Raw genomic sequence first — 25,917 nt, forward strand, 5'->3', positions numbered from 1 at the left:
TTGCCATTTCCTTCTCCAATGCATGAAAGTGAAAAGTCAAAGTGAAGTCGCTCAGTCGTGTCCGACTCTTAGCAACCCCATGGACTGCAGTCCCCCAGGCTCCTCCGTCCATGGGATTTTCCAGGCAAGAGTACTGGAGTGGGGTGCCATTTCCTTCTCCAACTGAAGCCCAAATGCCCAACAGCCTGTGTTCCACAAGAGAACTCACCTCAGTGAGAAGCCTGGGCACCACAAGGAATCATAGCCCCAGCTCCTTGCAGCTAGAGAAAGCCTGTGCACAGCAGCAAAGACCTAGCACAGCCAAAAAAAAAAAAAAAAAAGAGGTAAGATGGGAAAACTCTATGTGGGTGTTGCGGGCAGCAAGACTAGACATGATGCTGCCAACAAAAGAAGTGGCAGGAGAAGGTAGGAAGGGATTTAATCGAAAGCTATTTAGGAGGTGAGAATGACAGAACAGAACTTAGTGATTGATCATCACATGCTTAGATTTCTGGTTTACATGAATAGGTTAGAAGAGGTTCTATTAAGAGAGCAAGAGATAGTTGGCTTTGGCATTTATTTCTAGGTATATTTAGTTTGAAGAATGTGTGGTGGTATCTGGGAGATGATGTATCTTTGCAAATAAACTAATGCAGATCTAGAGGTGAGGGTAATATCTGGCTGGAGATAACTGACTTGGGAGTCATTGTTCCCAGGTTGCAGAAGTTCTTGAGAACTTCTGTTCTCTCTATCCTGGAATAAGACCACAAGCAAAAAGATGGTGGCAAAGTAAGATATGGAAGCAACCTAAATATCCATCAACAGATGAATGGATAAGCAAGGTGTGATGTAAATATACAATGAAATGCTACTCAGCCATGAGAAAGAATGAAAAATTGCCATTTGCTGCAACATGGATTGACTTGGAGGGCTGTATACTAAGGGAAATAACTCAGACAGAGGAAGATAAGTACTATGTGATGTTACTTATATTTGGTATCTAAAAAAAAACAACTAGTGAACATGTAAAAGGAGCAGACTCACAGATATAGAGAACAAAGTGGTTACCAGTGGGGAGAGGGAAGGAGTGAGGGGCAATAAAGGGGTAGAGGAGTCAGAGGTACAAATTATTAGGTATAAAATAAGCTACAAGGATATATTGTACAACATGGGGAATATAGCCAATATTTTATAGAAACTATAAATGAGGAATAACTTTTAAAAGTTGTGAATCACTACATGGTACACCTGTAACTTATATAATATTGTACAGCAAATATGCTTCAATTAAAAAAGTACTTAGTTATTGTTAGACTCAAATCCTCTAATTTATTAGGAATCACTGAAATACTATAATGTGCTATTTTAAACAATTATGCGGTTAACATTCTATTGTTTTTCTTTATTTCTTTGCATTGATCACTTAGGAAGGCTTTCTTATCTCTCCTTGCTATTCTTTGGAACATTACAATGATTAAATGTTCCATACTTTGGAACATTAAAGTGATTAACACTAAAAAAAGATGGTGGCACAATGAATTTTGAATGGAACACTACTTCTTTTTAGAGATATTTTCCCTCATCAGACTTATAAATAGTATCAATAGTAAAAAAAAAAAAAAAATCAAGCCTCAATTTCCCCAACAAAAAGATTTCTAATAAGGCCATTGTGTAGTTCCTGATAGGAGTTAAGGCAACATGGTTATTAGAAGAAAGTAATTAAAGGTAATGCTGATGAATTGCAGCTGCCATTGAGATGTATAATAGTGAAAAACAGGAAGTGTTATGATTATAAGTAATGTGAAAATCTGTTTTCAGCTTGGTGGAGTAAAAGCAGGAAGTGACTCTTCTTGGCAAAGAAGATTTAAAATATCCTTCTATCCACAAAACACAGGACATTAATTATGGCAGAGAAATGCAGCTGCCAAGGAGAGGGTGGACCCAGCACTCAGGCTACTCAGATAGGGAGCTACAGTATCGCCCAGACATTCCTCAGTTCAGCTCAGTTGCTCAGTCACGTCCAGCTCTTTGTGACCTCATGGACGAGAGCATGCCAGGCCTCCCTGTCCATGACCAACTCCCAGAGCTTGCTCAAACTCATGTCCATTGAGTCAGTGATGCCATCCAACCATCTCATCCTCTGTCGTCCCCTTCTCCTCCTGCCTTCAGACATACCTACTGAAGAATATATAGGAGGCAGTTGCCAATTTTAAAACAGCTTTATTAATATTCAGTCCTCAAAGACTCTACTTCAAATAGTACATTGGTGGCAGCTCAGAAGAAGCAAAGAGCAAAGCTTGAATGATTGGATACAAAGAGACCTTCAAAAGAAGACATGGAGATGACGTGGACATTTTTTCTTAAAAGTTTAAGGGAGTTCGATACATGAGACAGGGCACTCAGGGCCAGTGCACTGGGATGACCCTGAGGGATGGGATGGGGAGGAAGGTGGGAGGGAGGTTCAGGATGGGGGACACATGTACACCCATGGCTGATTCATGTCAATGCATGGCAAAAACCACTACAATATTGTACAATAATTAGCATCCAGTTAAAATAAATAAATAAGTTAATTAAAAAAAATTTAAGGGAGTAACACCAGAAGGGCATGGAGATATTACAGGAAGTAAATGAAGTTTGCAGTGCTCCCACCATCTCAGTTATTGAATGGGCTTTGAAGCAATAGAACTCTGGTTTTAAACCCTAACTTCATCCAGAGAATGGGGTGTTGCTTAGCATCACTGAGCTTCCTTGGTGGCTCAGACCATAAGGAATCTGCCTGCAATGCAGGAAACCTGGATTCAGTCCATGAATCAGGAAGATCCCTTGGAGAAAAGAATGGCTATCCACTCCAGTATTCTTGCCTGAAATATCCCATGGACAGAGAAGCCTGGAAGGCTATAGTCCTTGAGTTCCCAGAGTGGGACACGACTTAGTAAGTAACACATGCTTAGCAACATTATAAAAATTGAGAAAATATATGCAAAGTGCCTAGTACATGAGAAGTATTGAAATGATAGCTATTGCTTTTAAATAACTTTGTTAGTAAATACAAAAATACCTGTAAGAACTCTTTTTGGTTCTCTTATGAATGATTATAAAATCATACTTCTCTATTACCTTAAATTTGAAAGCCTGTCAACCACAAAATCCTTCCCACTAAAATTATTTAGATTTTTAGAAATTTCACCCTACAATTAGGGTGAATTCACTGTAGTTTTGAAGGAATAAATGGAATGGCTTCCATTTTTCTCTAAATCTTAAGCAATTTTCAGATTTAAAAACATGTTGAAGATCCTATTTTGTGTATGAGACTGGCTATTTCTTGGATGATTCAGAAACCCAGGTTTCTGTGTGGCATCTGGAGGGACTTCAGGAATTTGCGGTTGGGTGGATGATTGCTCCATCATCGCTGCGTGTTTTGGATATTTGGGCTGCTTTGGTCTATGTAGCATCTTGCTAGCAACTTCTTTCAAGCTTATTACCACTAAAGCAATCTTCAGGAGGTCTCCCCAGCCCTTTGACCTTTGGGCTCTTTACAAAACCAAAACCAACCTAAAATAAATCACTGGGCACATACAGATGACAGAAAATGACCATCGCGTTGTCTTCTCATACACCCTTTATTGTTATATTTAGAAAACGAACTTCCCTCAACTTTTGACATAGCCACCCTATATCTTTTTGATCTTTGGTTATATTTTGCTATGCAAATATTCTAAAAATTTATTTCCCTAGTGGTCAAGTACACTAACTAGAGGGTACATTCCTGAGAGGTATAGACTGACAGCACATTCACCCAGAGTGGAGAGAAGAGAAATCACTAAACATACTTTGTCAGATTAGGCCAGTGTCATAAATTCATAATTTAGACAACCAGCAGACTTTTACTGCATCAGAATATGTTTGTTAGGTAGGTTAGAATAGGGAAAAGGAGTCTAAAATGGCGGTGGCTAAAAGACAAGGAAGGGAAAAGCCCATGAAAATAGAACAAAAGAAGGTCCGAGGACCGGAGTGAGGACCTCAGGTAAAACAAAGAACACTCCTGACTGGCCCAGTTTACATAGGGCAGGCCCAGGGAGAGATAAACATATAAATAGAGGAGCCAAAGCCAGCTCGCTCTCTCTCCTGTGCGCTGGGGTGCTCTTCTTTTTGTGTCTTTGGATCGACGCGCCCTCACACCTCGAAGATGGATTTTCCTGCTATCTTCTAAATAAAATAGAGCTGTAACACTGAGCTGTAACACTGATTTGTCTAAGAGCTATAACATGGTCCATTCAAGACCTGAGAGCTATAACACGGTCTATCCAAGACCTGAGAGCTGTGACCCGCCGAGGGGGCTTTAATGTCCGTCACTCCAAATCTTTGTTGTGACGAGACAAAGAACCGAGGAACATACACTCGTGTGACATGTTGTTAGATGAAGTTCCTTGTGAACAAATCCAGTGTGAAATGAAAACTCATTCAAGACAATGGGAATTTTTATTTCTGAGATTTACTAGGCTTTTGGAGAAGCTAACATGTAGTCTGAGCTTTTGAAGAGATTCATCCTGTCATGCAGGCACTAAGGTGTGAGACCTTCTTCCTACCCAAGTATACGGAGTGAAGAAAAAAATTACCTAAAAAATGATGGTGAGTGGCTCTGACTCAGCAAATACATTCTTATGTATGTCCTCAGTTGCTCAGTTGTGTCCGACACTCTGCAACCCACGGACCCCATGGAGCCTACCAGGCTCCTCTGTCCATGGGATTTTTCCAGGCAAAAATACTGGAGTGGGTTGCCATTTCCTCCTCTGGAGGATCTTTCTGACCCAGTGATCAAACCTGTGTCTCCTTCAATAGCAGGTGGATTTTTTACCACTGAGTCACATTCTTGGACCTGTGCAAAACACACAAAGCTTTGTTAATCATGTATAATTAAGGATTAACCTCCCTTGACCTGCCCATGTAACTTTTCTGACCTTCATGTGGACAGAGAGAAAGGCATTGGTTCTCTCTACTTACCATTTATAGCAAAAATTAACAGAATTGAAACAATTCTAGAGACTGGAACTCTTTAGTCTCAGAAAATGAGGACATGCTTAGCTGAGTTTGAAGCTTACCCTAAGGATGAAGGGCCACAGTGGTTTCGAAGTATGAGTCTTTTCTCCAGACTGTAGAGGTTATAATATTACAGTTGTGGGAAAGAACTGTCAAATATTAACTCTGTCCCCAGAAATTAACAGCTTCCAAATGTGGTAGACCAGTCCTCTACGTGTCTCAGAAGTAATACCTGATATGAGATGCCACGAGATACACGTTTATTCATAGAACATCTGAATTAAACAGTCATATTGAAGATACCATTTTGTCTTTCTTTTCTTCCTATTCTTGGTTATGATCCATTTCATTAACCATTACTTCAAGTTTATACAATGGTACCCAACTGTGATACAATCTAAGAATCTAGTTCTCAAGAAAGTATGTCTCACCTGCTTTTATTCCCCATTAGAGGCCACTTCCTATTTTAGAATACATTAAAATTTTTACAATGGGTACTTTACACAAGATACTTTATAAACTAACTATAATAATTATATTTTAAGTGTTTTTAGAAGGAGAGTTGGCTTTGTACTACTCTGGTTATCTTGGTTATAAAAACATTGACTTTACTTAGAGGTTATGGACTTTAAAATATTTTTAAATAGTATCAAACAATTGAGTTATTCAATTTCAAACAATGACCACAGGCTTTCATTCCCCAAGTTCCAGGCAACCTCTTTTGAGTGGCCCATTTGTTTCTGGCTACTCTGGTGTTTTCCTTCTCTATTCTTCCATTCTCTTTGTTTCCGTTCACCCCCAGGAAATGGAGTACTCTACACAAATGATTTCTTCCCTTCTTGCACTGATCTAAGAGATAGGAGGTATATTGCTAATTTTCTAACAAGGAAAATGTAAAGTGTTGATTCTAGAGTAAGAATGAAAGAGACTGGTGAAAAGGGGTGGTTTAAACTATACTTTGTTTTTCTTGGGAGGCAGCAGGCTCACTATGCATAGAATTATGGAAAATGAAACAAATTACAACACAGCACATTGGTAATTCATTTAACCTTCTGCATTAGAACAAAATCCAGAACAGTTAAGAATCTAAAGCCTATCTTCAAGAGTTTTCTAAACACTTGGTATCTGCCAATAATAATGTAATGACCTAACAAACGCTTTTGTTCTTCTTGCAACCAACGCTTATATAATTCATACACAGCACATAGAATGGGACAGGGAAGTGCAATAGTCCTCGTTCCACAGGACAGCTCACACAGGAAGTGCTAGAAAGAGGTTTCCATCCATCCTCAAATCTACTGACAGCCTGTTCACTTTTCAAACCACTGGGGCATATGCTTGTTTAACTATTCCTTGCTTATAAGGATCTCTTCATTCAAAGTAAACCACTTTATCATCTGAGCCTATGGTGAAAAATAGAAAATAAAATTTTTGTTATGCAGCTCTGTTGTCCTCCAAGTGAGTTATAAATATGTTTGTTGGAGGTATTTTACAGATCATGACTCCCCACTGAATTAGACATTCTTTTTTTCTCACTTTATTGAGATATTAGTGACATGTAACTACATTAATTTAAGGCATACAAGTAGCTCAGTGGTTAAAGAATCTGCCTGCAATGCAGGAGACGCCAGAGATGCAGTTTGATTTCTGGGTCGGGAAGGTCCCCAGGAGGAGAGCATGGCAACCCACTCCAGAATTCTTGCCTGGAAAATCCTATGGATAGAGGAGCCTTGCGGATTATATTCCATAAGGTCACAAAGAGTTGGACATGACTGAAGCAACTGAGCATGCATGCATGAACATGCATACAACATGACGACTTTATATATGTATATATTACAAAATGATTACTACAATAAGTTTAGTTAACATTCATTACCTCATATAGTTACACTTTTTTTTCTTGTGATGAGAACTTTCAAGATTTTCTCTCTTAGCAACTTTCCAATATTCAATACAGTATTGTTGTAGGAAGGGGGGACCCCTTCCAGGGCCTGAAACTGGGCTCTTGTCTAACACTCAGAAATGAATTGTCTGAGGTCAATTATGCAGGTCAGGAAGCAACAGTTAAGACTGGACATGGAACAACAGACTGGTTCCAAATAGGGAAAGGAGTATGTCAAGGCTATATATTGTCATCTTGCTTATTTAACTTATATGCAGAGTACATCATGAGAAATGCTGGGCTGGAAGAAGCACAAGCTGGTATCCAGATTGCCAGGAGAAATATCAACAACCTCAGATATGCAGATGACACCACCCTTATGGCAGAAAGTGAAAAAGAACTAAAGAGCTTCTCAATGAAATTGAAAGAGAAGAGTGAAAAAGTTGGCTTAAAGCTCAACATTCAGAAAACAGATCATGGCATCCGGTCTCATCACTTCACAGTAAATAGATGGGGAAACAGTGGAAACAGTGGCAGACTTAATATTTTTGGGCTCCAAAATCACTGCAGATGGTGACTGCATCCATGAAATTAAAAGATGCTTACTCCTTGGAAGGAAAGTTATGACCAACCTAGACAGCACATTAAAAAGCAGAGATATTACTTGTCAACAAAGGTCCATCTAGTAAAGGCTATGGTTTTTTTCAGTAGTCATGTATGGATGTGAGAGTTGGACTATAAAGAAAACCGAGCACCAAAGAATTGATTCTTTTGAACTGTGGTGTTGGAAAAGACTCTTGAGAATGCCTTGGACTGCTAGGAGATCCAACCAGTCCATCCTAAAGGAGATCAGTCCTGAGTGTTCATTGGAAGGACTTATGTTGAAGCTGAAACTCCAATACTTTGGGCACCTGATGCAAAGATCTGACTCACTTGAAAAGACCCTGATGCTGGGAAAGATTGAGGGCAGGAGGAGAAGGGAATGACAGAGGATAAGATGGTTAAACAGCATCACTGACTCAATGGACATGAGTTTGAGTAAGCTAAAGGAGTTGGTAATGGACAGGGAGGCCTGGCGTGCTCTGGTCCATGAGGTCACAAAGAGTCAGACACGACTCAGCAACTGAACTGAACTGAGGAAGGTGGACCCCTTCCAGGGCCCGAAACTGGGCTCTTGTCTAACACTCAAAAATGAATTGTCCGAGGAGACACATGTGCTGACAAAGCAAGAGGTTTTATTGGGAAAGGGCACCTGGGTGTGGAGCAGTAGGGTAAGGGAACCCAGGAGAACAACTCTGCCATGTGGCTTGAAGTCTTGGTGATGGGATTAGTTTCCAGGTTGTCTTTAGCCAATCATTCTGACTCAGAGTCTTTCCTGGTTGTTCACGCCTTGTTCAACCAAGATGGATGCCAGAGAGAAGGATTCTGGGAGGTGATTGGACATGTGGTGTCTCCTTTTGACCTTTCCTGAACTCTTCTGGTTGGTGGTGGCTTATTAGTTCCATGCTCCTTACCGGGACCTCCTGTCATAAAACAACTCATGTAAATGGTTACTATGGTGCCTGATCAGTATGGCTGGTTTCAGTCAGTGTGCTTCCCCTAACAGTATCATGAACTGTAGTCATTATGCTGTACATTACACCCCCCTAACCTATGTAATTGGAGAAGGAAATGGCAACCCACTCCAATGTTCTTGCCTGGAGAATCCCAGGGATGGCGGAGCCTGGTGGGCTGCCATCTATGGGGTCGCACAGAGTCAGACACGACCGAAGCGACTTAGCAACAGCAGCAGCAGCAGCAATCTATGTATATCATAACTGGAAGTTGAAGTCTTTTGACCCACTTTCACCATCCCCAGCCCCTGAGTTACATTTTTTTTTTTTTTTAATCTTAATTTAAATGAACAAAAATCACAAGAGAATTTATAGAATAAATAAAAAGAAAAAATGTAGTTATTATTTAAGTTCAAATAAGTTAATTCCCTTTTGATATTATAAATCTATTATAATATCAAAAATGTCCATTTTGATATTATAAACATTCAAGACTCTTATTTTTTAGGTCAATAGGTATGACACAATGAAAAAAAGTATATTTTCACAATAATGTGACCCTACAGTCTTGCATTCTTAGAGCGAAATACATTAAGAGATTGCTCCTTTTCTGTAAAATCTGCCCAAAGTATATCTTTGAAATCTCAAGAGGAAACTGACTCTAAAACTTTGTAATATAGTCTTGCAAACACAGATAACTGAGAATGCTGCAGCATGGTGCATCAGAATTTGAACTCTTGGAGGCCAATCTATCATCAGTCATGTAATTAGCAAGGAAAGAAAGATAAAGTATTAGAAAACTAAATGTCTACTTTAAAAGACAGATGCATATTTTGTCTGAGAATATTTCTAATGTTAATATTTTTGGTAGTGATATTTTAACAGTAAAGAGATTTTATATAATTTTCTTGAAAGGCAGAGTCCTCAAAGTCAAATACTAATCTTTCAAACTTCTACTTTCTTATCAAAATGGGTCGACAGCAAATCTTTTGGATTCATAATTCTCAATGGTTCTGTTAGAATCTAGGAAAAAAGTCATATAAAAAAGTGTATGGGAACCTAGAGAGGGTAGGAAGGGGTGGGGGGGAATTCAAGAGGGAGGGGACATGTGCATACCTGTGATCGATTCATGTTGTTGTATGGCAGAAACCCATGCAATATTGTAAAGCAAGTATTGTTCAATTAAAAATATATAAATTTTAAAAAGAGTATGAGGCTTCCATGGTGACTCCATGGTGGGGAGGCTGCCTGGCAGTGTAGGAGACATGGGTTCAATCCCTGGCTCAGGAAAATTCTACATGCCATGGAGCAACTAAACCCATGTGCCCTGACTACCGAGCCTGTGTTCTAGAGCCAGTGAGACACAACTACTGAGCCCATGTGCCACAGCTACTGAAGCCTGAGTGCTCTAGAGACCATGCTGCCTAACAAGAGAAGCCACCACAATGAGCTCACACACTACAACCAGAGAGTCGTCCCCACTCTCTCTGCAACTAGAGAAAACCTGAGTGCAGCAACAAAGACCAAAACAATACTAAATAAATAAATAAAACATTAAAAAATGTAATTAAAAACGAGTGTGAAGCACTTCCTTAAGAAAGAGAGAAGGGGCAGAGTTTAATTTTGCCTTGGGAAGGAGAATTGTGGGCAAACTCTAGCTTTATTATCTTTGCAGTGGCCTAAGTGCTATGGAAGAAAGATGAGAAATTTCCCAAGCATTTCATGAAAATGCACTAAATACTGATAAGAGATCCTATCTCAATTCAATTAACCACAATCTTGAGTGACACAACAGCGCACCAGGCTTCGTGGCAGCGTGGAAGTATAAAAAAAGGCTCAACACTTAAGGAACTTACAATCTTATCACACAGACAAACATATTAAAAATATGTTCCACAGCCAAGGATAATGACACAAACCCCATTTGTATTCAATAGATACTGGATTCTGTTCTTCACAATGTTCATGTAACTCTCTGTGAAGTGCAGTGAGAGCCACTTAATTTCCTTCCTGTGATATCTGAATTTCCTAGGCTAACTCAGAGGGCCAAACATTCAGTCCTCTTTATTTTTTCCAGCTAAAAAGCTGTCATTTTAATTGGAAAATATTTAGTATCTGCTTGTGGTACAGTGGGAAAGAATCTGCCTGTCAATGCATGAGACATAAGAGACTTGGGTTCAGGGCCTGGATTGGGAAGATTCCCTGCAGTAGGAAATAGCAACCCACTCTAGGTGGGCTACAGTCCATGGGGTTGCAAAGAGCGGGACATGACGACTGAGCGACGAAGCAAGTGCGTGCATGCACACGCACACGCACACGCACACACACACACGCACACGCACACAACATAAGCTTCTGAGCACTGAGACTGATTTTTAAACCTTTTCTGACTCCTATTGAATACGCTGTGCTTGCTGTGCTTAGGGAAGCCCATTGAACTCCGTTTATATTGGTTAATGTGCAAAATACTCAATGAAACTTCTGAAAGAGAAAATAAATTTTTCTTAAAGAAATGAAGAAAAGAGAGAACATTTTAGTACCTGTCACACACCTCTCTACACACATTCACTGTGGTGGTTAAACATAAAACCTAAAATTTGAGACCTGGCTTAAAAATCCCAGCTCTACCTCTCACTACCTGTGTGATCCTGGACAAGTTACTTAAGCTAAATGGACCTTAGTTTCTTCATTTGCAAAATGGCAGATATGCGAGTGCATGTCTAATAAAATTTTGTATAGATTAGATGTAATAATGTAAATAAAGTGTCCAGCCTAAGTTCTTGTACGTAAGTGCTCGATAATTAGAACTACATTATTGTTTGCCACCTGTCTATGTTTAAAAAGATTTGAGGCAACTAACACTAAGTAACAGATATAATAAAACAAAGATAAAAAGATAAATGTGTCAAACTATAGTATTGATATATTTTCTTCCAATTCTTCGATCAAATAAGTGAAACTGATTTGTAGCACTTAAGAAAGTTTCCCAAACCAGATAGTATTCTTTGGAGGAAGGTAGGTATTTGCTGCATATTTAAAGCTTGTGTTAAAATTTATTCTTTACAAAATTATTTGGGGTTTCAATATTCTAAAATTGAGAATGAATAAACTCAAAACACTAGTGCAAAAATTTTAGAAAGACTGCCTTTCCATCCTTAATTAATAGCTAAAGAATCTGAAAGTGGTAGACAAGTTTTTATCAAGTTGCAGGAAACTACATTCTCTAGGAATCCAGACACATAGTTCTAGAGCATGTTGGTTTGATAACTGACTGACTAAGTTGTAAAAATCATTTTGGTGAATCAAGAAACTTCTTGAGAGGTGCTCAGCTCAATAGAATTAAACTTCCCTCCATCCAACTGCAACCGTGAAATTAAAAGATGCCTGCTCCTTGAAAAGAAAGCTATGACAAATCTAGAGAGTGTATTAAAAAGCATAGACATCACTTTGCCGATAAAGGTCCATATAGTCAAAGCTATGGTTTTTCCAGTAGTCAAGTACAGATGTGAGAGTTAGACCATAAAGAAGGCTGAGCATCGAAGAATTGATGCTTTTAAATTGTGATGCTGGAGAAGACTCTTGAGAGTACCTTGGACTGCAAGGAGATCAAATAAGTCAACCCTAAAGGAAATCGATCCTGAATATTCATTGAAAAGACTGATATTGAAGCTGAAGCTCCAATACTTTGGCCACTTGATGGGAAGAGCCGACTCATTGGAAAAGACCCTGATGATGGGAAAGATTGAGTGCAGGAGGAGAAGGGGGTGACAGAGGATGAGATGGTTAGATGGTATCACCGGCTCAATGGACATGGGTTTGAGCAAACTCTGTGAAATAGTGAAGGACAGGGAAGCCTGGCACACTGCACACCATGGTGATACAAAGTGTTAGACACATCTTAGCGACCGAACAACAACAACAGCAACAAGAGCAACCCAAGTGGGGCTTCCCTAGTGGCTCAGTGGTAAAGAATCTGCCTGCCAGTGCAGGAGAAATATGTTTGATCCTTGGGTAGGAAAGATCCCCTCAAGAAGGAAATGGCAACCCACTCCAGTGTTCTTGCCTGGAAATCCCATGAACAGAGGAGCCTGGCAGGCTACAGTCCCTGGGGTCGCAAAGAGTCAGGCACAACTTAGGTACTGAGTACGACGCATGCCACCCAACTGCTTACCACCAAAAACTGTTCAAAGATTCTAAAATCTTCTGTATTTCAAATCAATTTTAGGAGACTTACCCATTAATCTCTGAGTTAGCTATGTTACAAATTAACATCAGCCATTTCTGGGTTAAAGTGTTTTAACTGTGAGGCTATGCTATTTTCCCCATCTATGTGTCTTCCAAGGTCATAAAATGTGTTAGGACAGATACTCTCTATGCAAGTTATGAGCCAACCATTTCCTACACATTTTCTAATACAGAGAGCAGTATCTGTAGCTTCAGTGCCTCTTTTAAAGTTTCCCATTCTTTCTGCTTTGTGCTTTAGTCACTACTCACAGATGGTAAAAAATCCACCTGCAATGTGGGAGATTTGGGTTCAATCCCTGGGTTGGGCAGATCCCCCAGAGAAGGGAATGGCCACCCACTCCAGTATTCTTGCCTGGAGAATTCCGTGGACAGAGGAGCCTGGCAAGCTACAGTCTATGGGATCGCAAAGAGCTGGACATGACTGAGCAACTTTCACTTTCATTTTTCTTTCACGACATGGGACTTGACAATCCAGTTAGTTTTTTGAGCTCTCATGGTAAATTGCTATTTCTGTTGGGCTCCAAACTTGAGATCCAGTATTCCCTTAGGAAACCGCTAGGTGATTATTTTACCTCCAGGTCCTAGCTGTCTGCCAGCTCATAGGCATGTGGAGCTTACGTTGATCTGGCTTTTGCACTCCTCTGTGAGGACCAAAGCTGGGCTGGTAAACTTGCCCAGCAAAGGCTGGGAAAAGAGAGGTCATACTTATTTCATGGTCCTATAGCCTGCACAAGTTCTTAGTTCCTGCTGACATCTGTGAGCTCATAAGGCAACCGAGGGATGACTGTAGCCTTCCTTCCAGACGGCTGTGTTCATTACGATGTTCCTCAGCCTACAAACATCTTTGCTGTGCTCTGGGATTTTTGGAACTCTTGGTCCTGTTCTTGTCTGAAATGAGATTTAACTTTCAAGGCTGACAGGTGCTGTATCTTAGCTGCTCAATGGCATCTCTGAATTTTTGCATTTACTTTTTTTTTTTTTTTTAGTTGGAGGGTAATTGCTTTAGAATGTTGTGTTGGTTTCTGCTGCACATCAACATGAATCAGCCATATATGTATCTGCTTAGTTGCTCACTTGTGTCTGACTTTCTGCAGCTCCATGGACTGTAGCCCACCAGGCTCCTCCATCCATGGTATTTCCCAGGCAAGAATACTGGAGTGGGTTGCCATTTTGTACTCCAGGGGATCTTCCTGACCCAGATATCGAACCAGAGTCTCTTGTGTCTCCGGCATTGGCAGGCAGATTATTCACCACTAGCGCCACCCATAGGTATACACGTGTTCCCTCCCTCTTGAATCTCCTTTCTACCTCCTACTCCATCCCACCCCTCTAAGCTGTCACAGAGCAACCAGCCTAAGCTCCCTCACTACACAGCAACTTCCTATTACCTATCTATTTCACACATGGTAATGTATATATTTCAATCCTACTCTCTCCTTCCCCCATTGTGTCCATAAGTCTGTTCTCTTTGTCTGAGTCTCTCTTCCTGCCCTGCACATAAGTTCATCAGTATCATTTTTCTAGGTTCCATATACATGTGTTAATATACGATATTTGTTTTTCCTTTTCTGACTTACTTCACCCTGCATAGCAGGCTCTAGGCTAATCTACCTCACTAGAACTGACTCAGATCCTTTCCTTTCTATGACTGAGCAATATTCCATTGTGTATATGTACCATGACTTCTTTTTCCATTCACCCGTCGACAGACATCTCGGTTGGTTCCATGTCCTGCCTTTAGCTTTGAGCCTAGTCAGTTCTCTCAGTCCAGTGTTTGGGTTATCAACCAGTCCCCAAATTTTCCACAGGTGCTGACTTACCATGACTTGTGCTTCAATACTAAAATATGAAAATAGCCAACCATCATGTTAGCTGGAAGGAGTCAGGGAAGTGATTTCAGAGGAGGAAACATTCATATTGAGCAATTGTCTCAACGGTTTTGGTTGAATAGAATACTGAAGTTGGTGAGAGGGCTCTCCAAGTAGAAGAACCACATGAGGAGAGGCAGATACACTGTTGTTAATTTTTAATTTTTGAAGCAAGTCAAACAAAACTGTTTGCCTTCTGGCTTCAATTTGTATTATGAATTAAAAAAAATTCACTGGAAACTTTGAATGAACAAATAAAAAATTTGACAGTACTCATTTGAGGAAGACACATTGAAAAAAATTGAGGCAAACAATTATTAAGTGCCCAGGCATTTCATTAGTCCTAGAGAACAAAGATTAATAAGACCAATATGTGATATTTTCTCTCAAGGGGCTAACATTCCAGTAGGGGAGGCAGATAAACAAATAAGTGATTATTTATATTCAGTTGAAGCTCTTTTATCTAATGCAATTTGGTTTAGAAGTTGATGTATTAACCAAATAAAAAGGTGGTTATAGGAGGGAATTTTAAAATGCCCTTTAATATTTTAATTTAAACATAAAATTGTATATTCACTGATTTTTTGATATGCAAAAGCCTTTTCTTTGCATGATTTTTCTTACATAAAGCATATAAAATTCAGGGTATGAGGTTTAATGTTTGTATTTTTAAAAAATGAAATGAAAAACTAAAGAAACATGCAAAGTACTGAGCACAGATTCTCCTGGAGTTGTAGTAGTTTTGTAAACAAGTATCTGAGTTATCTTGTCAATACTTTATTTAACAGAATTATTTTTAATAACAATTTTATCCAGTGTTTTACATGTATTCACATACGTTATCACAGAAACATCTCTCTTTTCTTATAGCATTTCATTAGTTTCAACATAAAATTTAATTATGTAATTAAAATAGCAGAGACAACTGGTTTGGAAGAAATGTTACCAACTTTTTGGAAATGTGCAACTCAGCTGGCAGGAACAGAAGTTCATGGTTATACTGGAGAACAGCTGAAAGCTGGGAGATTTTTAGCATGCTTTGGACATCAGCCATTATATTTAACAAAGGAATACACGGTATCAATCACTTGGTTGTAGGTATAATAATTGGAGTTTCATTGAGAAAACTGCTCAGAACTAAAGGCCAAGGCATGCATGAGGTATTATGTTATCTCAGAACAATTGATATTAGATTATGTAGGGCTTAGGTCAGAACCTTGGGCAGCATCAACTTTGGGATGAGAGACTTAACTATCTTAAGCTGTTGTTTAGTCGAGTGTGACTCTTTGGCAACCCCATGGACTTTAGTCTGCCAGGCTCCTCTGTCCATGGGATTTCCCAGGCAAAATACTGGAGTGGTTGCCATGCCCTCCTCCAGAGATCTTCCTGATCCAGGGGTTGAACCCGTGTCTCCTCCGTCTGCAATGTGGGAGACCTGGGTTCAGTCCCTGGGTTGGGAAGGTCCCCTGGAGGAGGGCATGGCAACCTACTCCAGTATTCTTGCCTGGAGAATCCCCATGGACAGAGGAGCTTGGAAAGCTACAGTCAATGGGGTTGTAAAGAGTCGGACACAGCTGAACGACTAAGCAGAGCACAGCACTCCTGCATTGCAGGTGGATTCTTTACTGCTGAGCCACCAGGGAAGCCTAACTATCTTAAGTGTAAACAACAAACTTAATGAAAAATAAAATTATATTAGCTTTAGTAGAATTGGTCTTGCATAGTTAGGATGGGAGAGAAAACAAGGGGGAGTACAAGAGAAACTTGGAAAACTGAGATGGAGTAGGAGAGGTTTTTTTCTAATCTTTTTTGGGAGGGAATTGGGAGCCATTGAAAACAAATTTCTTTAATACCACAGTTATTCCCAGGATCAATCTTTCTTAAAAGTACAGAGCAGTACAAGGAGGTGATGTAAAAATAACTATTTTAATTCAATGTTTTGGTAACAGTTCTAAGTTATTTATTAATGGAATAATAGAGACAAGGAGGTTGGTTATAACAACATGTTTTTCAGGATGGTAATAAAATAAAATTTTATAATTAAAATGAGGGTGGTACTAATAAAAACTGTATGGGTAAAATACAATTTTTGAGTGTAGCACATAGTAGAAAATCTAGAAAACTCTGCAATAGTACAAAAAGGTGCATACATATATCAGCAAATAAACGCTAATAGTCACCTACAATTCTTTTACCCAGAGATCTGTTGTTCAGTCGCTAAGTTGTGTCTGATTCTTTTGTGACCCCGTGAACTGTAGCCTACAAGTCTCCTCTGTCCATAGGATTTCCCAGGCAAGAATATTAGAAGGGATTACCATTTCCTTCTCTAGGGGATCTTCCCAACCTAGGGATCAAATCTACATCTCTTGCATCGGTATGAGAATTCTTTACCACTGAGTCACCGAGGAAGCCCTATATCCAGAGAAAGCCTATGTTAAATTTTGTTTCATATCTCCTTTTGAATATTATGTACACACACACACACACACACACACATAGGAGCATACTAAGACTTCTTTTTTTTTTTTCCAATTTAACAATATATTGTGGCCATTTTTCATGACAACATGAAAAATTTCTTTGTGGCATTGGCTAGATTGTGAGTACATTGCCGAATTTTAATGTTGAGAACAACTATTCTTTATTCTCATTTGTCATTTTAATATCATAGTGGTTGCTGCAGACTTCTGGAAGCTATTTTATTATGAGACTTCTTTTATTTATTTCAGCAATGGGTACAGAATTTTATCAAATTTTTTGTCAGCGTCTATAGAATGGACCAATGTATATTATCTCCTTTAACTGGTAGATATAATAAATACATGGATGGAACCACCTTCCCTCCCTTCCTTTCTACCTTCTTTCTTTTCTTTTTTCTTCCTTCCTTCTAAGTTTAAATAACTTTCTGTTCTATGTGAAATACTGTTTTATTTTTTCTAAGTAATAAATATATGTAGTTTAAACAGTAAAATACCTCTACTGATACTGAAAAGCACTTCCCCAAGCCCCAAATTTCCTATTTCTGTGTTCTTTTTTTCCCAAGTTTTCTGGCTGTTTCTTTTGGCATTTAATTTCTTATATTTTATAGTGCTATTTCTTAACTTGTCAATTTTAGTTATTTTATATTTTTCTTATGAAATGAGGATTTATAGTTATTATATCATGTCATATTTTTCTACTGTCTCAATATGCAGTCTTATCAGTAAGTTTTGTTGAATTCATGATCAGTATTCATCTTACTATGACTTTATTAGTATTGGTCAGAACTGAGCCAAATATTATAATTATATTTTCTATCTTGTGAAATTTTTGTTTTACTTAGAGTTAATGATTTGTTGTTGTTGTTTAGCCACTAAGTCGTGTCTGACTCTTTTGTGACCCCATAGACTGTAGCCCACCAGGCTCCTCTGTCCATGGGATTTCCCAGGCAGGAATACTGGAGTGGGTTGCCACTTCCTTCTCGAGGGGATCTTCTTGACCCAGGATCGAATCAGCAGCTCCTGCATTGGCAGGTGGCTTCTTGACAGCTGAGTCACTAGGGAAATCCAAAGAGTTAATAATACGTTTGTTTTTATTTTTGTTTGTCTAGGTTTATGTATTTATCACAGTCATTATTCCAACTGATCAATAAAATCCTTTTAGATTCTAATTTCCATATGGTCAAAAACATTTGGTGCTTTATCAATTACCCACACCCTCTACAAACACCCCCCTCCCTGCCCTTGGAAGCATCCATTCTGGAGCCCTCCATCCTTCTACTCCAATATGGACTAATTTCTGTTTAGTGCTAATGCATAGCTGTTAACCTGGAATTTCTCCTTTCTCCCAGTTTGAGTCCCTTATTTTGAAAATTTGGTTTCTTCCTCTATTTTAGTTTATGTTCCCATTGTCCAGGATCTTAAGAGAGTGTGCATGGGAAATACTTTGTTTAGGGCTTGCACTGGTAAAGAATTCATCTGCAATGTGGGAGACTTGGGTTCGATCCCTGGATTGGGAAGTTCCCCTGGCGAAGGCAAAGGCTACTCACTCCAGTATTCTGGCCTGGAGAATTCCATGGACTGTATAGGCCATGGGGTCGAAAAGAGTCAGACACAACTGATTGACTTTCACATTCATCTGCATGTCTGAAAAATGTTCTAATAGGCTGTTATACTCGATTGATAGTTTGATAGAGATTGATAGTTTGAGAACAGAATTTTAGGTTAAATAAAACGTTTCTCTTAGAAATTTGAAGGCAATGTTTTATCATCTTCTAGCTTCAAATGTAGTTGTAGAATTGTCTGATAATATTCTGATTGCAGAACCTTTTACAAAATTTACTTCCTTCTGATAGCTTTTATTCAAAAGCAGAGACATTACTTTGCCAACAAAGGTTTGTCCAGTCAAGGCTATGGTTTTTCCTGTGGTCATGTATGGATATGAGAGTTGGACTGTGAAGAAGGCTGAGCGTCAAAGAATTGATGCTTTTGAACTGTGGTGTTGAAGAAGACTCTTGAGAGTCCCTTGGACTGCAAGGAAATCCAACCAGTCCGTTCTGAAGGAGATCAGCCCTGGGATTTCTTTGGAAGCAATGATGTTAAAGCTGAAACTCCAGTACTTTGGCCACCTCATGCGAAGAGCTGACTCATTGGAAAAGACTCTGCTGCTGGGAGGGATTGGGGGCAGGAGGAGAAGGGGACGACAGAGGATGAGATGGCTGGATGGCATTGCTGACTCGATGGATGTGAGTCTCAGTGAACTCCGGGAGATGGTGATGGAGAGGGAGGCCCGGTGTGCTGCGATTCATGGGGTCGCAAAGAGTCGGACACGACTGAGCGACTGAGCAACTGATCTGATCTGATCTGATAGCTTTTACAGTACTTTACTTCTTTCTAGTGCTCTGGATGAAATTTCAAGGAGATGTGCATTAAAAAGGGTATTTTAAATTTTATTTTGTTGAGATCCCTTTTGCTAACTTATATTCTAAAATTCTGGAAACATTTTCTTGAAATAATTTTTTATAATATCTTCCCATCTTATTCCCCCCTCCTCCAAGTTAAATTCTCTTTCCTAAACTTTGATTTATTGGCAACTTTTTCTCCTGAACCATTTCCTTATTTTTCTGCTCCAATATTTCATATATTTGCCTTTTTTATTACGCTTTCTGAGCCCTATGTCCTACATTTCTGTTGACTTTTTAATTTTAGCAACCTTATTTTTACATTGCAATAAAAACAAAATTGTCTCTGATTATTCCTCTTTTGTAACTGTTTCATGATGCCATATCTTTCCTTAAACCTCTGAGGAGAATAATGCTAGGATTTTTAACTTTAAAAAATCTATCATATCTTTGCTTCCTTTGAATTCCTTTTTATTTGTTTGTCTCTGCATTTTATGAAATTAGGTGGTTTCCTCAAATTTCTGATAAGCCTCAAACCTTAATATTTAAGAGGAAGATCCTGAACACATGTATGTGGTCAGAACCTGCCATTTGATGGGCCAGTTCCTGGATTTTGTTGCAGGACTTCACCTTCTCTCTATGGTCTCTTTTACTCTCTTTTATGTATGTATAGATTTATACTTAAAAAAAAATCTAATCTTCTTTGAGTGGGGTTGGGTGCTTAAAAATGCATTTGTTTCATTGACCATGTCTAACTGGAAATGAAAAGTAAATAAATTTAGTCAAATGTATAAACCTTTCCCTTTTCCTTTTTGGTGTCTACCTTTGATGTGTGTATGTCTGTGTGTGTGTGTGTGTGTGTGTGTGTGTGTGTGATGTTTAGATGTTCATTTATTTCATTTCATTTTATTTTTACTAGATTATCAGTTTATTATGAAAGAATATAACTGGTGGCTCAGACGGTAAAGAATCCACCTGCAATGCAGGAGACCTCAGTTCGATCCCTGGGTTGGGAAGATCCCCTGGAGGAGGGATGGCAACCCATTTCAGTTCTTGCCTGGAGAATCCCCATGGACAGAGGAGCCTGATGGGCGGCAGTCCATGGGGTCACAAAGAGTCAGACACAACTGAGTGACTAAACGCACATAACTCAGGAACAGCCAGATAACTTTCTTCCCCAGTTTCCCACTCTCGGCCAGTCCATTAGCAAGTCTTGCCAGTTTTCACTCCAAAATAGATCCCAGTTCTTCCAAAGCTTTCCCTCTCTGTATCTTGGTCTAAGCTATCACCTTCTTTTGCCAGAATTACTGCTACATCCTAATTGAACTCCTTACTATATATTTGGCTGATGTGAATCCAATAGTGTGAATCAAGCTATTTTTTTCTTAACCTTCTTAAAACTCTTCAGTGCTTTTGCTTGGCACCTAGAATCAAACGTCCTTTGAAATGCCTACAGAGCACGACATAATGTGTCCCCTACCTGCTTTCACTGGTCACAAGTTACACACCCATTTATTTTAAATTATAAATTTAGAAACATTCATGACAGTTTTTATTAAGAACATTGTGTATCACATTATACAGACATTTTAACACTATTTTATCCATATACAGTGTGCTAGAAAGGGTATACCATAGTTAAACCTTGCGCGTTGTACTATGTATATAGAAGTATGTTATTCAGATTTTCTCATACAGAGAAATTCAGTCATGTATTTCAGGAAATGTAACTAAGTGATTGCTAAACATCAGCAGAATGGAGGGGCATAATTTACATACACAAAATAGTGTCAGTTGGCACTGAAAATTAGAATAAAATAGAGCCAAATGTGAACACCAGACATTTTCATGTGACACATGATTCTACCAGTAACATGACATTTGCCAAAGCTTTTTCATTTGTGAAATGAGAGTAATTGAAAAGAGAAGATAAACTCTGTTCACATGTGATCAAGTTGAGGTTTGGACACGATTGCACATAAGAGAAAGAAGAAAGAGATATAGCATTAAGAGTTATTTCATTCAGCTTAATCTATGTAAATAAGTTTTCCCTAACAGGATGAGTACAGAAAAAGAGTGGGGCCACTGTCCCTAGAGATCATGCTGTGAAGGTCACTCTTGAGAATTGAACAACATGGTGGACCTGACTGAGCCCCAGCAGGTGTCCTGGGTGAATGACCAGGGTGGGTAGGGACAATGCTTCTGCCTTTTTCATTTATCCTGACTTTCTCAGAGGAGTGTACATCAAGAGACATAGTGAAGGGAAAGGTGTGAAAATGGGTGATCAAACTATTAAAATAGAAAGTGAAAGTTGCTCAGTCATGTCCAACTCTACGTGACCTCATGGACTATACAGTCCATGGAATTCTCCAGGCCAGAATATTGGTGTGGGTAGCTGTTCCCTTCTCCAAGGGATCTTCCTAATCTAGGGATCGAACTCAGGTCTCCCACATTGCAGGCAGATTCTTTAACAGCTGAGCCACCAGGGAAGCCCAAGAATACTGGAGTGGGTAGCCTATCCCTTCTCCAGTGGATCTTCCTGACCCAGGAATTGAACTGGGGTCGCCTGCATTGCAGGCCAATTCTTTACCATCTGAGCTACCAGAAAAGCCCATTAAAATGGAGTGATCATGTAATTCTTGTTTCCAACTTCTGAAAATGAGAAGGGACACTATCAGTAAATACACAGGGACAATGGACTCAAGCCAATCAGGACTGTTTCAGAAACCAGAATCTATGTTCACCCTAATTAAAATCCTCTGTGGCAAGAAGTCTTAACCAACCTTAACAGGAAGAAGAGTTTCAAAAATAAATATGATTGACTGACAATGAATTCCACTCAGCACTTCCATTTCAAAATAGTGAAATAGTTTTCTATAAAAATTTATGGCTTTATATTAATTATCTAGCTAGCAATCAGCATATCCAAAAAAATACCTTGACATTGATCTTGTTTACTACATTTATTTCTTCCACATCCCCTAGAAGAAAGTATTTAGAAAATATCCAGGGATTTCTAAAAGAAAACCCCAAGTCATAAGTTTTCTGGAACTTATTTATTTTTCTTCTTGGTTATCAGAATGTTAATATTCAGTATAAACAATTCAAGTTGCTCAAATTCCTTCCATGATTTGAGTTATAAGCTGACAAGGATACATTTGGATTGGAATGAAGCTCTAGGTTAATAAGGCAGGTTTCATAAGACATAAGCCTCCAAAAAATATTACCAAGCTTTACTTGCTATAAAGTTGAGGGGTAAAACTGCAGGCCTGAAAATGGTGAGATTAGAATCCCCCAACCGCTGGTGTTCCTCACCATGATGAAAAAAATGAGAACTCCTTTTCGAGGCCATGGAGAGTGGTTTGATCAGCTTCTATTTCTTGGGGTCATTTATTATGAGAATGAATATGGGGAAAAATGGGGAAATCCTCTTGAGCACGGGAAGTGGTGGTGGTGGTGGTTTAGTCACTGAGTTGTGTCCAACTCTTGTGACCCTGTGGACTGTATGTAGCCCATCATGCTCCTCTGTCCATGGAATTCTCTAGACAAGAATACTGGAGTGGGTTGCCATTTCCCTCCAGACCCAGGAATCAAACCTGGGTCTCCTGCAGTGCAGGCAGATTCTTTGCCAACTGAGCTACAGGGGAAGTTCAGAGACAGTGGGAGAAAGACATAAGGCAAATGAAAAGGGAGAGCTCTAAGAAAAGGGAGTTTCTTGCTTAAAGCAGTTTTGTTTTGATTGGACGTGTGACCGGGAAATGCCGTGGTCTGGGAATATCAAAGGAAGATATTTCAAAGAGGAGAAGATAAGAGTCCTTCTTTGTAGGTGAAAGTGATACTAAGTGCCCCCACCCTCTGTGTTCACATGGTTTGAGTTGGTTTTCCATTTTCTACGGTTTTGCAGCATCCACTGAAGTTCTCTTACCATGAGACGCAGGTAAAGACTTGAAAGCCTGGCTCCTTGGCTGCTAGATAATGTACAAAAGGGACGTTTTGTTCTGTGTGCAGAGCTAATTGACCTACACAGGGAGCAAAACTTCAGACTAAGCTTCATTACCATCGTGACCCACTCAAACAAGAGAACAAGGCCAGTTCTAAACACCATGCTGATAGATGAATTAATGTAATGTTTCTAGTAGAAGTCTTAATAATTATGAAATACTCCTGAAAAGCTTTTGCTTTTTGTTTTTCTAAATGAAAATGATGGTGGTAAAGAAAGCAAATAAAACAAAATGTGAAAAAGTTCCCTCTTATTTCACACCCCATGAAAAATAACTATATCCGTCTTGACTTTTCTGGAAATGTAAACTTATAATGAACAGAAATTTATAATTTTTACCCAATACTGAACCATACTTCTCCATAATATGCTTCTTTCTTTTTTTTTCTGTGTATTGTAATACTGAGATAATATTTTCATGTAAATACACAAGTATCTGTGAAATCTTAATGCAAGTTCTGAATGAATCTTATTTTATGTAATTGTTCCATTTTGATACAGATTTTACTTGTTTCCAAATTTTTGATAAAACAAGGAAACCTGTAATAATGCATATACATCTTATAAATATATCTTTTAATGTTTGTTTTATTATTAAGATAAATTCCTAGGATTGGAGAACTATGGGTGAGTACATTTTATGTTAAAAATTTTTCTTTAATGTGTGTTTACTAACGTTCTCTCTGAGATTATCTTTAGTTCAACTTATTCTTGAATGATATTTCTGCAGCAGATAGAATTCAGACTAGTCCTTTGAAGGAAATACTCCACAGCCTTCTGAGTAAGGTTGTTGTTATGAAATCAGTTCTCAGTGTAACTTGTTCTTTGAAGGTAATCTATTTTCCTTGGCTGTTTTCAAGAATTCTTTGTCTGGTTTTGCACAGTTACAACTCAAATGTGTTCAAAATGTGGATTTCTTTCTTTTTGTTTACCTCGATACTTCTAGTAATATCTAATGTATTTCATCAGTTCTGGAAATTTCTTAGTCAGTATCTCTTAAATATTACATTTACTTCAACTTCTTCCTCTTGTGGAACTTTCTCACTATATCTTTATATCTTTTTCTTCTGTATTTTCTAACTTTTTTGTCTCTTGGTGTATCGTTCTGGTAATTCCTTTTGATGAAGCTTCCAGGCTAGTGAGTCTTTCTTTAGTTATGTCTCAGCTGCTGATACACTCATGGTTTGTTATTAATTTTGGTTGTAGTTTAGAAAAATGGATTTTAGTACTTTCCTTAGTTCTCGAGATTTTCTTATTCTAGATTTGTCTAGAAAGCAAGTCATCCTGTTATCTTTCCAACACTGTGAAAAGATCCTTAAAATATTTCATCTCAGATTTTTTTGATTTGTATAGCCTGCTATCACTGGAAGCTTATACAGCACATATAGTCTTAAAAAAAATAAGGCTACATTTTCCACTTTTAATGCTTCCTTTGATTTTATTTTTTTCTTATTTGGTCTATGTGGTTTTTTTTTTTTTTTTCCTTTTTAGTTTTTGTCCACATTTTGGGTCACTTGGAAACTCTGTAGCCTGTAATACAGTCTTTAATGTTACTTCTATGATTATACAGTGGAAGTGAGAAATAGATTTAAGGGACTAGATCTGATAGGCAGAGTGCCTGATGAACTATGGATGGAGGTTCGTGACATTGTACAGGAGACAGGGATCAAGACCATCTTCATGGAAAAGAAATGCAAAAAAGCAAAATGGCTGTATGAGGAGGCCTTACACATAGCTGTGAAAAGAAGAGAAGCAAAAAGCAATGGAGAAAAGGAAAATATAAGCATCTGAATGCAGAGTTCCAAAGAATAGCAAGGAGAGATAAGAAAGCTTTCCTCAGCGATCAATGCAAAGAAATAGAGGAAAACAACAAAATGGGAAAGACTAGACATATCGTCAAGAAAATTAGAGATACCAAGGGAACATTTTATGCAAAGATGGGCTCAATAAAGGTCAGAAATGGTATGGACATAACAGAAGCAGAAGATATTAAGAAGTGGCAAGAATACACAGAAGAACTGTACAAAAAAGATCTTCACGACCCAGATAATCATGATGGTATGATCACTCACCTAGAGCCAGACATCCTGGAATGTGAAGTCAAGTGGGCCTTAGAAAGCATCACTACAAACAAAGCTAATGGAGGTGATGGAATTCCAGTGGAGCTATTTCAAATCCTGAAAGATAATGCTGTGAAAGTGCTGCACTCAATATGCCAGCAAATTTGGAAAACTCAGCAGTGGCCACAGGACTGGAAAAGGTCAGTTTTCATTCCAATCTCTGCTGCTGCTGCTGCTGCTAAGTTGCTTCAGTTGTGTCTGACTCTGTGCGATCCCATAGACGGCAGTCCACCAGGCTCCGCCGCCCCTGGGATTCTCCATGCAAGAACACTGGAGTGGGTTGCCATTTCCTTCTCCAGTGCATGAAAGTGAAAAGTGAAAGTGAAGTCACTCAGTCATGTCTGACTC

Source organism: Bos javanicus, chromosome 12 (genome assembly GCF_032452875.1).
Source record: "Bos javanicus breed banteng chromosome 12, ARS-OSU_banteng_1.0, whole genome shotgun sequence".
NCBI classification, from domain to species: Eukaryota; Metazoa; Chordata; class Mammalia; order Artiodactyla; family Bovidae; genus Bos; species Bos javanicus.